The sequence below is a fragment of the Chrysemys picta genome, chromosome 13 (genome assembly GCF_011386835.1).
Source record: "Chrysemys picta bellii isolate R12L10 chromosome 13, ASM1138683v2, whole genome shotgun sequence".
NCBI classification, from domain to species: Eukaryota; Metazoa; Chordata; order Testudines; family Emydidae; genus Chrysemys; species Chrysemys picta.
The window spans coordinates 43,744,282-43,757,169 of NC_088803.1; the positions used below are offsets into that span (position 1 = coordinate 43,744,282).

At 44.0% G+C, this 12,888-nt stretch overlaps 1 protein-coding gene across 5 annotated transcripts in view; it reads right to left on the bottom strand.

The window, feature by feature from the left end:
• PMEPA1 (prostate transmembrane protein, androgen induced 1) overlaps positions 1–12,888 on the bottom strand; it is a 70,205-nt gene that overhangs the window by 16,600 nt on the left and 40,717 nt on the right. The window lies entirely within an intron of this gene.

A 12,888-nucleotide genomic window follows, 5' to 3' on the forward strand; every position in this document is an offset into this window, starting at 1 on the left:
AAAACAGAAGGGCACAGACAACGTCACACCTTTATAACGATGAGCCCTCTTTTCTCTCCTACATATTTGTGACAGAGATCATCAGCTGGATAAACAACCATCCCACATTATGCGATGTGTTGCTTACTGCATTATTTACACAAAGCTGGATTTTAAGGCGCCAAGTCAACTTTGCCGGTGATAAAGTGTGACACCTGTTTTGGTCACTTTAAATAAATAAATACATAAATAAATAAATAAAGAGTGATATTGGTGACCAAATGGCTCATAAAACCTAAAAAAGGGACATGGTTCTATTCCAAAAGATTCTGGAGACTTTCTTTAAAAAAAAAACAAGACTAGCTGGTTCTAAAGAAAAAGTTCTCACATGATGGGTGTGAGACACATCAATTAGCCAAGTCATGCTAAACTGCTTAAGGAATTTTGTTGGTATAAGTAAAGCTAAAGCCATCTGGGAGTGTTTTTCATATCCCTCCCACCTGCAAAACCCTTAGTTACCATGAGTCCAACCTCAAATTTTATGGTCCTCTAAAAGTCACATAAAATAGCTTTTCCATACACAAAAGTATCATGACTGGAGAGTCTGCAATTGAACAAAGGATGTTTTCCCCATGGGGAAGGTAGGGGATGGTGTAAAGGTCAGGGACACAGGTTAAATTCTGATACTCTATCCCTGGTCCAGTACCAAACATTGCCTAGTTTGCCACTAATTTAATTGGCTGATTACAACATAGGTGCCAAAAGCTATTATTTTAACATGATATGATTATTAGAGAAGAGGAAATATTTCTTTCTGGCAAGGTTTTTTCCTTTTCTTTTAAAGGCAGCTGTTTGGAATATTAGAAGTGAACACTCAGATGAGGTAGATTAGTGGGCAGAGTGCAGGTGAGATGATGAAATTTATGGTCCTGCAATGTATCGCATAGCACTCACTACTTTTGATGATGAGTTAGACTGTTTAAATTTATACTTTAGTTTAGCAATATGTGCTGTGTGGGAAAATTAACTATTATAAACTGAATCAGAACTTTACATTTCTTAACTGGAGGGGAAATTACTTTTGTAATCTCAACATCCTACACACAGATTTTTTGTAATATCATAGGCCCATGCCTTTCATTTCAGCTATTCTTTCTTCATAGGTCCCGACTCCGTGATTGCCCCGGGGGCTGGAGCACCCACGGGGAAAAACAAACAAACAAACAGTGCATGCTCAGCCTCCCCCTCCTCCCAAGCACCTCCCGCCTGGTGTGGATCAGCTGTTCTGAAGCATGCAGGAGGCACTGGGGGGGGGGGGGGGAGGAGGAGGAGCGGGGGGAAGGAAGAGGTGGGAGGAGGAAGCGAGGTGAGGGTGGGAAGAAGCAGGGTGGGGGCTTGGAGGAAGGGGTGAGTGGGGGCAGGGTCTGGGGTGAAGCGGGAGGTCGAGCACCCCCTAGCAACTCGGTAAGTCAGCGCCTATGTCGATGCCCATGTCCTCGATCATTTATCTTCGTCTGCATGGGGAAGCAAATGACTCCGAAGCACCTAACGAACACTAACAGAGTGACTCTAGATTTTTACTGGACTAGAGATCAGGATCTGAACTTAGCACCTGGCTGAGATGCACAAAGGGATGAGGGATACGCTAGATGCGGGATACGCTAAGTTTTATGAATAAAGATTTTTCACCATTGTATTGCCATCAATGTGCCTCTCGTGCGGACAATGCATCAGCACCTTCCAGAGCAGGTCTAGATGACAGGGTGATAGAGACAGCAGCAGCCCCAAGTATCTGGACATTATTGCTCCCACCACAGCTGCTACCTATTGGGATTGCATCAGTGAGATGCCTGTATGTCTCATTCGGCCCCCAAACTCTAGCCTGCAGTGAGCAGCACAGCGTGTGAGCCCGTGGCTAAGTCAGATATTTTGAGATGTGCTGTATCACTATAGGAAGAACATTCATGCCCCCCAATCTGGCCTTTTGAAAAAGAAATACAAAAAATATATAGATATATATCCCCCACAATTTGCTCATTTCAAGCTTCAAAAGGGCCAGATCTACTTGAAGCATCAAAGTTTATGCCAACTCCTCCTTCTGTTTTAACTTGTATTGATGTGCTTCATTTTCAAAACCAGTGTAAACTCCCTGGAAAGCTGGATCTACATAGTAAAATTTCATCCAAATGGCTAGAGTCAAACTAATGAATAAACCCTAAAGTATATTATAACCATGCAGTTCAGCCACTGTGCAAATAAAAAGGTGTGTGGGGGGGGAGAGAGAGGTGACTGCAAAGAATATAATTTATAATTCTGCTGGTGTCTTAAAAAGAAAAAGAAAAAAAAAACCCCACTCCTTTTGTATTTGGCTTCCTAATCATTGTCATTTTTCAATTAGAAGAGACCTCATTCCATTTCTGTCTGTAATTTTCCCCCAGGGAAGTGTTATGAATGCACCAGGCTTTATGAGATGGACAAATTTGGCTTCCAAATACAAAGTCAGGTCACTCTAATTTAATTTAGCATAATTTTCACTCCTGAATAAATTTCAAACTAACAGGTTCAGACACCACATTTAAGTGACAACCTGCTTCTCTATATTTTCTGTCTAGACAGACATTGCCGGTTTTGAGATCAGTGCGTGATCACTCTGCAACTATATATATCAGGGGTCGGCAATGTTCGGCACGTGGCTCGCCAGGGTAAGCACCCTGGCGGGCCGGGCCAGTTTTATTTACCTGCTGACACGGCAGGTTCGGCCGATCGCGGCCCCCACTGGCCGCGGTTCGCCGTCCCGGGCCAATGGGGGTGGTGGGAAGCCGCGGCCAGCACATCGCTCGCCCGCGCTGCTTCTCGCCGCCCCCATTGGCCCAGGACGGCTAACCGCGGCGGCCAGTGGGGGCCGCGATCGGCCGAACCTGCCGTGTCAGCAGGTAAATAAAACTGGCCCAGCCCGCCAGGGTGCTTACCCTGGCGAGCCGCGTGCCGAATGTTGCCAACCCCTGATATATATATATTTTTAGAGATTAGCAAATTTCTGGAAATTGATATTTAGGGTCAAGTGAAATCACTTATCAAGTGCTGCATTCAAGTTTCTATCACTAGTCTGTCCTTGAATAACAGTTTCATAATGGAGTATAGTGTTACATTAAATCAAACATAGAAGCCCAATGTGCTTCCCAAAGCTTGTGGACTACAAAAAACACAGCCTATACAGTTTCTTCACACACAGCTATTTTGACTTTTTGTCTAAATTTGTGAACAAATTCGGTGTAATACCTTGACAGTGTGCCAAGAGCAAATGGCACCCTTAGCCTTGCCAAGTATGGGTGCCACTGTTGTAAAAAAATTGCCTACAAGCTAAGAGGAACAACTACTCCTTTACTGGTTAAAAACAACCATGTGCAAATTTGGTCATGTCTGCAATTCTGTCTGCCCACGAAGGTATTAGGAACTGAAAATGTCTGAAAATCTAATCTGGTTAGTAACTGTTGCGTATGTGACAAGGCAGAGGACAACTCATTGTCATTCTCACCAGCCCCATGTGAGTGACTTTCAACTGGCAAACCGTTTCATTTATCTAGGCTCCAGGAACACCAGAGCCAAGATTTCCTCCTCATTTGAATGAGGACCTGGTTCTTTAGAATTTAAAATCAAATTGAACCAGACATTGAAAGGAATAAACTTTCTGATAGCTACTAGGAGCATTTCAAATACTATGTCCATTGAGCATTTCATCCACAAAAGGTTTACATTTTGTTTAAAAAGAAGACCGTGATTTGGGTTAATATTCATACTGTTACCAATGATCATTACTCTTTCCAAATATATCAGGTGGTGCAAGTATTCAGCTTTTAAGCAGAACCAGCTTTGCCACATGATATTTGTGATGCATTTGAAATGTGACGATTTAAAATGCATTTCCTTATTTTACAATTATTGTTCCCATATACAGAATACATAACAATAACTGTTCTTTTCTGCTATACCATTTATTTATGAACGCCAATACTCCACCGCTGTAGGGGAACCAGGTATGTATGGAAAATATTTTGCTGAACTAATTTAAAAAAAAACAAACCCCTAAATCTGTAAGGTACAAAGGTACAGGATGGTTTTCAGAAGAGTATTTTCCAGTAAGACCTTTGCTTTCAGTTGGATACAATCTGCAAGTCAGAACAGTTCTATTACTATCCGTAGGCTTCAGTCATTACGTGTATTACATACCAGGCAAGAGAAGGGGTGGGGGTGGGAAAGGCCAAATTATTTTGAAGATGGTAATGCAACTACATTTTCTTGTTTTATCAATTCGTAAAGAATACACAGATCATACATGCTATGGTAAACTGGGCTGAAACTAAAGAACATTTTTAGCGAGACTTAAAGTTAAGCATATTAATTCAGAGTCAAAGAAAGTCTTGGTGAAATGGATTCCTCTAATGCTTTGTTTCTTTTACTTTGGACCACCATTTCATCCAAATTTTCTTGATACTGTAATTTGAATTCCTTGTTTAAATCAGTTTCTGGGGCAGTTCAGATAATACAAAGAACTGATCTAGACCACAATCTAGATCAGGGGTCGGCAACGTTTGGCACGCGGCTCGCCAGGGTAAGCACCCTGGTGGGCCAGGCCAGTTTATTTACCTGCTGACGCGGCAGGTTCGGCTGATCGCGGCCCCAACTCGCTGCGGTTCGCTGTCCCGGGCCAATGGGGGCGGCGAGAAGCGGCGCGGGCGAGGGATGTGCTGGCCGCGGCTTCCCGCCACCCCCATTGGCCCGGGACGGTGAACCGCGGCTACTGGGGGCCGAACCTGCCACGTCAGCAGGTAAATAAACTGGCCCGGCCCGCCAGGGTAAGCCGCATGCCAAACGTTGCTGACCCCTGATCTAGATCCTGAACCACATCCCAAATGTGTCTTCTTGCTGAGTTTTGTAAACTTTTCTTCATAAATTTCATGCACTCTTAGGTATTTGCCAGGATTGGAGGTGGCTCAATCACAGTATCAGAAGAAAGGCGGTCTACACACCACATCCAGTCCAGAAATTGTAAGAAAACCTCACTTTTTAAAGGTTCACAGCTCACTTTCCAACCCAGAAGGTTTGGGATGTGCACCTGAACTTTTGGATGCTACCTACCTAGACTGGCATCAAAACCAGTGGCAGATCACTCATCACCACTGGTTTTAATGAAGCACGCTTTGAAGAGACCATCTGAAACTATATTTTATGATTGCTCCAGGAGCAGTGAGGTAACGAGGCAGCCGGCATCAGAGGCAGGCAAGCCCTTATGAGCATGGTACATTGTCTTAGGACCAAGTTTTCAACCAGGCTCAGGTCAGCCTCCAGTTTTGCAAGACCACTTTTATGTAAACAACTATGGGTGTCATTTTGTACATACAAAAAGCTCACATGTGCAAAAGCTCTTGGTGAAATCCTGACCTCACTGAAGTCAATGAGAGTTTTGCTATTGACTTAAATAAGGCAATACTTTCACCCTCATAAACATTTAAAATAGCTCCTTCCAAGGACAGCAGAGAGCTTTAAAACTTTAATACATAGGCCTGATTTTCCTTCTGAGGCAGATTAGTATTATTTATCCCCATTTTACAGACAGGGAAAGCGGAGGTGCAGAGAGGTTCAAGGGCTTGGGCAAGACCATGCAGTGAGTCAGAACAAAGATTCTTCTGTCCGTTGCTCTGACTTATCACTGTCATTTTCAAGACAAACTTTACACATTGGAGCAGCAGTAAAGATTATATACAGATGTTACTCTTTTGAGAAGTTAATTCATTGTGTTAACAAATTCTATTTTCCCCAGGTAAGGTCTGTCAGGCTAGGATAGTATGAATCCCTCCCCACATTCTCCACAGGCTCTCCACTCCTTACTTTCCTCTAGCATAGAACTCAGGAAAGGGAAGAGCACTGCTGACTCCATGGGAGGGGGCAGGGGACAGCCCTAGAGGCAACTGAGCTCCTTGTCCAGGTGGAAATGGGGTGATCCACATACAGTGAGTCCCTCTAGGCACAGAGAGAGGGGGCATAACCTGGACCAGTAAAAAGTCTTGATTGTTTCTATACAAAATCAATTCTTTTCAACGCCTTTCTTCCACTGCACCCTCAGCCAAGTTCCTGCCCCTCTCTGACCCCCAGACAGTTCCAGGGGACCAACATAAAAAGTGGCTGTTGAGTAATATGCAAAGGGGGTCGAAAGTCCTGGACGAGGAGGCGAATACAGGAATAAAGTATAACAAGAAAAGCCCTGTCTATACCAGGGAAAGTTCTGAAAATTCCCCAGTGTTATTAACACCAGGTTATAGAGAGGGGGCCAAAAATGGGTTTATAATGGAAACTCAGTTGCAGCTTTCATTCAGTAGCATCTACTGCTAATCTATATATCAAGGCAAATTAAATTAGTAGAAAAAAAAGAAACAGGAAGTGAGTAAGAATTCCTGAGACTGTAAAGAAGAAAACAGACTGAAAGGAACACATATTTTATTATATTACAAGTTTTAGAGTCCAGTGGAAACACTGTTTCTCTCTGAATCACATCCACCCTCTTGCACTGCCAATGTCATTATCAGCACTGCTCACGAGAAGTATTGAGTGGGTTTTCTTTCACCTAGCCTGGTTCTGCTTAAGGGGGAATTTGGTTTTATCTTGACTTTGGTCATGTTCTGCATAAGTGATAAGGGACTGTCCTGTTGAGTACCAAGAGGAAAGAAAGAGAGTACAGAGATGGAACTTGACTCAGAGTTACAGGAGGGATAAATTGGTAGGTGTTCCTGGACCTGGGCTGTTTGCAAATCAACACATGAAAGCCTCTCAAACAGGCCAGTTTCCTCTCTAAATAGGGTATCATTTTTTAATTAAGAAGCTCAAGAAACGTGACAAAATGTTCAAAGAAATGGGCCCCAAGAAGTTAACAAAGAACTATTTCCGGCACTGTACATTTATTTGCCTTTGATTCTGAATTTGTCTAAGATATTTCAAATAATTTGTGTAGCTAGCTACACCGGGATATTTAACATGATATCTTTTGTGCAAAAAGATTCCTGTTGCCTGACTACCAGTGCTCAGTAAATGCTATAGGAAGATTAACAGATTTAAAATTTGCCTCTTGAAAATGAACTCAGGTGCAACTTGAATAATATCCTCCTGAGTATCAGAATAGTTTTCAGAAGACAGGGGACTGAGGACTTCTTTTAACAGTGGGTAGTTGGAGGATGTTCATCTTTAAAGGTGTTGATCGAATTTAATTCTAGTCAGTTTCAACATCCTTTTCCCTTAGCCACAGCACTGCTGGAGATAATGCAGGCAGGCGGCCGTGCCTGTGGACGGTCAATGTAAACAAACTGTCTCGTGGCCCGGCCCGCCAGCGGATTACCCTGATGGGCCTCGTACGGTCCGCAGGTTGCCCACCACTGGTCTAAGAGGTATAAAGAGGGTTATGTAAATTCATGGTTGATAGTGGTAGGGGAGAGAGGAGTTAACAATCTTTTAGGGACTTAACTGACTCTAAGCTAGGTTAGCAGCTAGCGTGTAACCTGTCATGGGAGACACCGCTGTCAGCCACACTGGGATAACTCCCTGTGACTGAGGTGAGCAGCCTTTGGAGCCCTCTTAAAAGCTCACCCCGTGGCTCAAGAAAATGGAATCCTACTCAAAGATGCAAGCATAACGCAGAAATGCTGAATGGAGAAGTCTTAATTCTGTGCACTGAATGTTTTGCCCTTGCATAGTGCATTGCATATGAGGGTCTTGTTACACTTTAAACACCGATCCAACTTTGTAGACCTTTTTTTGCAGAACTGGGAAAATGAGGCACAGAGAGGTTAAGGGACTTGCCCAAGGCCACATAAGGAGACAGTAGCAGAGTTGGGAACAGACTCTAGGTGTCCTTTGTTACTCCTCCATAAAGCATTTGCAGCTATTTGTGAAGTCTAACTTTATGAATGTGACTCAGCCCAGTGAAGTAACAGGATAGGGAAGGACTTCTAGCAGAGTTTAGGCAAGTTGGTGTGAAATGCCATCTCACATCAGGAGGAGAATTCACTTAAAACAATAACATTCTGATTGGGTAATATCTTTTCAATTCAACCAAAATACACTGTCCTCTCCTACAGTTAAAATAGCTTTGAGTGAAACACAATGAGTTTGAGGAGTGTGTTCTGAAGCTTATACAATCTGAAGTGAATTGCTGACTACAATAAAGCTGCAGTCTACCATTATTTTCTAAAAACGGCGGCATTGTGATACATTTGGCCACTTCAACTTCACTTCAACTTCCTCTACAATCTCTGGCAACTAAACATCAACTTATATAGGTTTAAAGGTCCCATTCTCCCAAATGGTCTTTTAAAAATATTCTCTTGGTCTTGGAGCAGGGGGCACACACACACACACACACACACACACACACACACACACACACACACACTTTCCAAGCAAGACAGAAGTATCTGGAGGAATTAATAAAAAGAGGTTCAGAAATCCATGATGAGTACTTTTGATCATGTGCTGTTTTCTGATTTTCCATTAACACCTCCAACAGTCAAACGGCTGCCCTAACAATGTGACTCACAAAGCAAAATGTAACGGTTATGTGCACAACCCTAATTTCTATTTTCATCCTGATTTTCTAACCCTTTCATGCTTCCCCCCCCACCCTGGGCATCTTTTGCTTGAACAGATTCCTTGTAGTCCCTAATGGCAGGGCCAGTTGGTAGAACCAGCTGTAATGGAAATACAGAGACAGTGCAAGATTTTGACTTTAAGACAGGTTCAGGTGTTAACCATATAAGACACGTAGCGGGAAGGAGCGAGAGAAGATGCCTAAATCAGATGGTGTTCACTATAGTGTTCTGCAACCCCATTTGGGATTTTGGGCCAATAGGTCTCCAGGCACCCCTCCCCCATTTCTAGCTTCCATAATTCTGTACCTGATAGGCTTGATGGGGGAAGGGAGGGAGACACAGTAGGATGCTGGCCATACAGAACACTGGGCTGCCATCAATAACAGGAGAGTCAACTCAACCCTATGTGGTGACTTGCAGGACTTTAGAACAAGATGCCCCACAGGAGAAAATGAAAAGCAGCTCTTGGAAAAGAGGGAAGAGCAGGAGCCCTGTGTATCCCAGTGTCGGTAGGAAATTCTTTTCACTATTCAAGACTTTGGATTGCTAATATTGTAACTTTCTGTAATGCAGCCTCCCTTTGGGCCAGCTGCCCGGAGGACCCCACCCATCGCCTGCACTTGAAGGGAGACACTGCTGCGTGTGCCGCGTCCCAAAGAACAAGCCAATTAAGGTTCAGCATTGCAGCCTCAGGCCCCCAATCTATCGCTGCCAGGCAGGCAGAGATGCTGCCTTTCACCAGACCTTCTGGACCAGATCTTCAGCAGGGCTCAGCACCTAAACCTCCAGTGGGAGTCAGCAGGAGACATGGGTGCTCAGAAGCCATGAAAATCAAGTGCCGGTTCTTGAAAAGGAGAATGGGAGGGGGAGAAGAAGATAGACAGACATGACGGGGTGTCAGCTGTTGACAGGCATGGCCAGATACAGTCAGACAACTTCCTTCCTCCATCATTAAGTTCCAAAGCATGCCTATTATTTGTACTGCAGTAATGCCCAGAGGCCCCGGTCTGGACCAGAGCCCTGTTTTGCTAGGCGTTGTACAAAGATCAACAGTTCTTGCCATGAAGAGCTTACAGCCTCCCAGTACTTGGCATGCCCCGAAAATCAGGATCTACCCAAATAGAGACTTAATCACTTCAGTAAAAAACAAAGCGTTCCCTCCCTGTACCTCATGCTCTAAAGCCAGACACACGCTGTGAGTGAACAGTAAGGTCTACATTGGCCAAAGCCTTGTTGGTAATATTAGACAATGCCCTATTGGCGTTTGAGGCAGCCGTGCCTAAATCATGGAAAGGCTCCTGGGAGATTTCGGAACAAGCAGCACCTCTTTGAAGGCAAGATTCAAACAGGCAATCTGCTTGAGTGAGAAGAGCGGAGACAAGCTGCAGGCTCACAGATACATGAGTATCTGGTGTAATGTTGTAGTGTTACATGGGTCAAGCAACGTGGCCAGACCTTGGACCCTAGTTTTTCCAGACAGAGCAGAGAGTTTGAATACGCCTCCCTAGGAGTTTTGTTGGTGATTTAAAAAAAGATTTACAAAAGTCTAATACACCTCTACCCCAATATAACGCGACCCGATATAACACGAATTCGGATATAACGCGGTAAAGCAGTGCTCCGGAGGGGCGGGGGGGGGGGGAGCAGGGCTGCGCACTCCGGCGGATCAAAGCAAGTTCGATATAACGCGGTTTCACCTATAACGCAGTAGGATTTTTTGGCTCCCGAGGACAGCGTTATATCAGGGTAGAGGTGTATTAATAGTTAGGAATACAGCTTTTAACTGGTGTGTAACAACTGCCTTTTGGGCTACCTGCGATGCCTTGATTATCCAAAGGAGAACGTAGGGGCCAATTCCCACTCCTCCACCCACATAGGACACAAGGAGAGGGGAGAATTCCCCTGGCAGAGGGGCAGCATCGGGCTGACATGAACAGCCCTGCGCTCTCCCCAGTGTAAGAGACCTGCTGTCCTTGGAGCTGCTCTAACTTCTGCTGGGAGCTGTTTCAGCCCTTACAAGAGCCAGAACTCTGCGGCTGCCCAAAGGTGGCACAGCACAGAATTCAGCTCCTGGTTTAGAGCTACTGACCCCACCAGATCCCAAATAACACATATTAGGGAGACTGTAATGTTCTTGCCACCAAAGCTGGAGAAGATGGGAGGAAAGGGCAAACACTAAGAGGGTAGATTTCTCTAGTTTATCACTTGCACATCAGGAGGATGGTCATTGTGAGAAAATATGGACCGTCAAACATGGCATCTGGTTGTTACTGCACATATTTGTCTGTTTACTTTCCAAATAACATCAGCTCAGTTTAAACCAGAAATGAAAAGACCCATCAGATCAACAAGTACATCTGTCAACAATGCATGATAGAAAATACTGAAGAAAAAGAATATAGGACCCCATCCTGATCTCACATACATTGCAGGAGTTACTATCTCAAAGTCAATGGAGTTATACTGGCAAAAAATATGGACATAAATGAGCCTGAAATCAGGCCCATAATAGCCAGCACTTTAGAACTAGGTACATAACTATGGAAGAGTGAGCTTGATTCAGTTCTGCTTCATGCATCCTCAGCACATTTAGTAGCTAAATTATATTTCCTGAGTCAACATGGTCAACTGTGTTGCACAAAACAGAAATAACGCCGCACGACATACTGATCCCAGCTTGAGAACTGTAGCACTGGGGGTAAGGAGTAACAAATCACACCGTGACTCAGAAAGGGAGCTAGCTTGCAACAGAAATTGGTGCTCGAGAAAGATGAAACACCAAGATGTCACACTCCATGTCAATTCTCAGACCATAACTGCACTTTAATACAGCTCAGTTTTTCATTCATCAGACTGGATAAGCAAGTGTCATTGGTTATCTGAGTCACAGACAAACTATGGCCGTGAGTTCTTAGGACCTAGCCTTTTTGGACAAAATCACGCTCATTTCATGAGTGACCGTGACAGCAACAGTGGCAACATCAGCATAGATGGGGCTTGGACATTTTTGCCACAGCATCATCTAGACCTGTTCTGACGATTGCCCTAAAACACAACTGTGTCGCACTTCCGCTAGTTATAGTGCTAGGATGGGAGTTTACCCAAGCTAGCACAGACACAGCCTTAAGGAATAAGAGTCCGTCAAGTTCAAAGCCAAAGCTCCCAGGAACGGAGGAGAAGGATCTATCTGACCATCCTTAGCACTTACTTGAAGCTTTACAATCATTAATGTTAAAAATCAGCAAATTTTTCAGTTGGGTCACCTTTTTGTTTTAAAGTAATTGTAAAAAAGAACTGAAAGTTGGCAATAAGTGAGTCCAGCACCGTGTTGGAAGAGGTTCATTACATTTGGGGGTGGGGGGAAGGAATGGGGGACAGGGAAGGGACTAACCAGTGTTATAGGAGTTGTGGAGAGAGTTTATGAACTAAATGGTGATCCCTTAGGACAGTGAGACACTTTTAAAGATTAACTCCCTTTTTTGCCTAGTTTCTTCCACAAAGTCTTTTGAACCAACATATGTTATGCATAGAGAGACTGCTCCAAAGCCCATTGGAGTTTATGGAAGGTCCACAGTTTGTGTACCACACTTTGGAAACTATTTCCAAGAGCAGGGATGGTCATTTTACTTTTTAAATTCAGAATCTGATTTTATACTTACAGACCGACTACACTTTATAAAAACTTTCAACCCCCTCCTCTAGCCATCGCCGACCAAAGAGTAAGCAAAACCAGCTACTTCACCATCCCTTGTCAACTCTACAAAGCTACCACAGCTAGATGGCTGCTCAAGTATCAGAAACAAAGCCCCCCGAGTCACTCTCTGAATTCCCCTTTCATTCTCCTTAGCAACAGCAATAATTAACAGCTGAAACTTTATAGCATGATCTCTCAGCACCCACCCACTTCTCCTGCCCAAAGAGAGAAAAGTCAGACCCCATCTCCACCCTTGACCAAAACACAACAATAACCCCCAGGCTTCCAGTTTTGCATGAGGCCTTGTACAGAGGGTCAAGAAAGTAAGAGAGACTGTGGACCTCAATTTCCAATCACACCGGCATCAATCAGGAGCAACTCCACAGAAATCAATGGCTTTACAGTGGTGTAAATATCAGAATCAAGCCCTGTATATATACTCTGAAAAACAAAAGATGCTTTGGTTAGCCAGGAGTGCTTTAAACGTCTATTAAAACAAGACCGAACAGCCCCATGTACACTGGAAACACTCTAGATCAATATGTGGTTTGCTGCTGGATAGGTTTTTTCCCCCAGCCATCA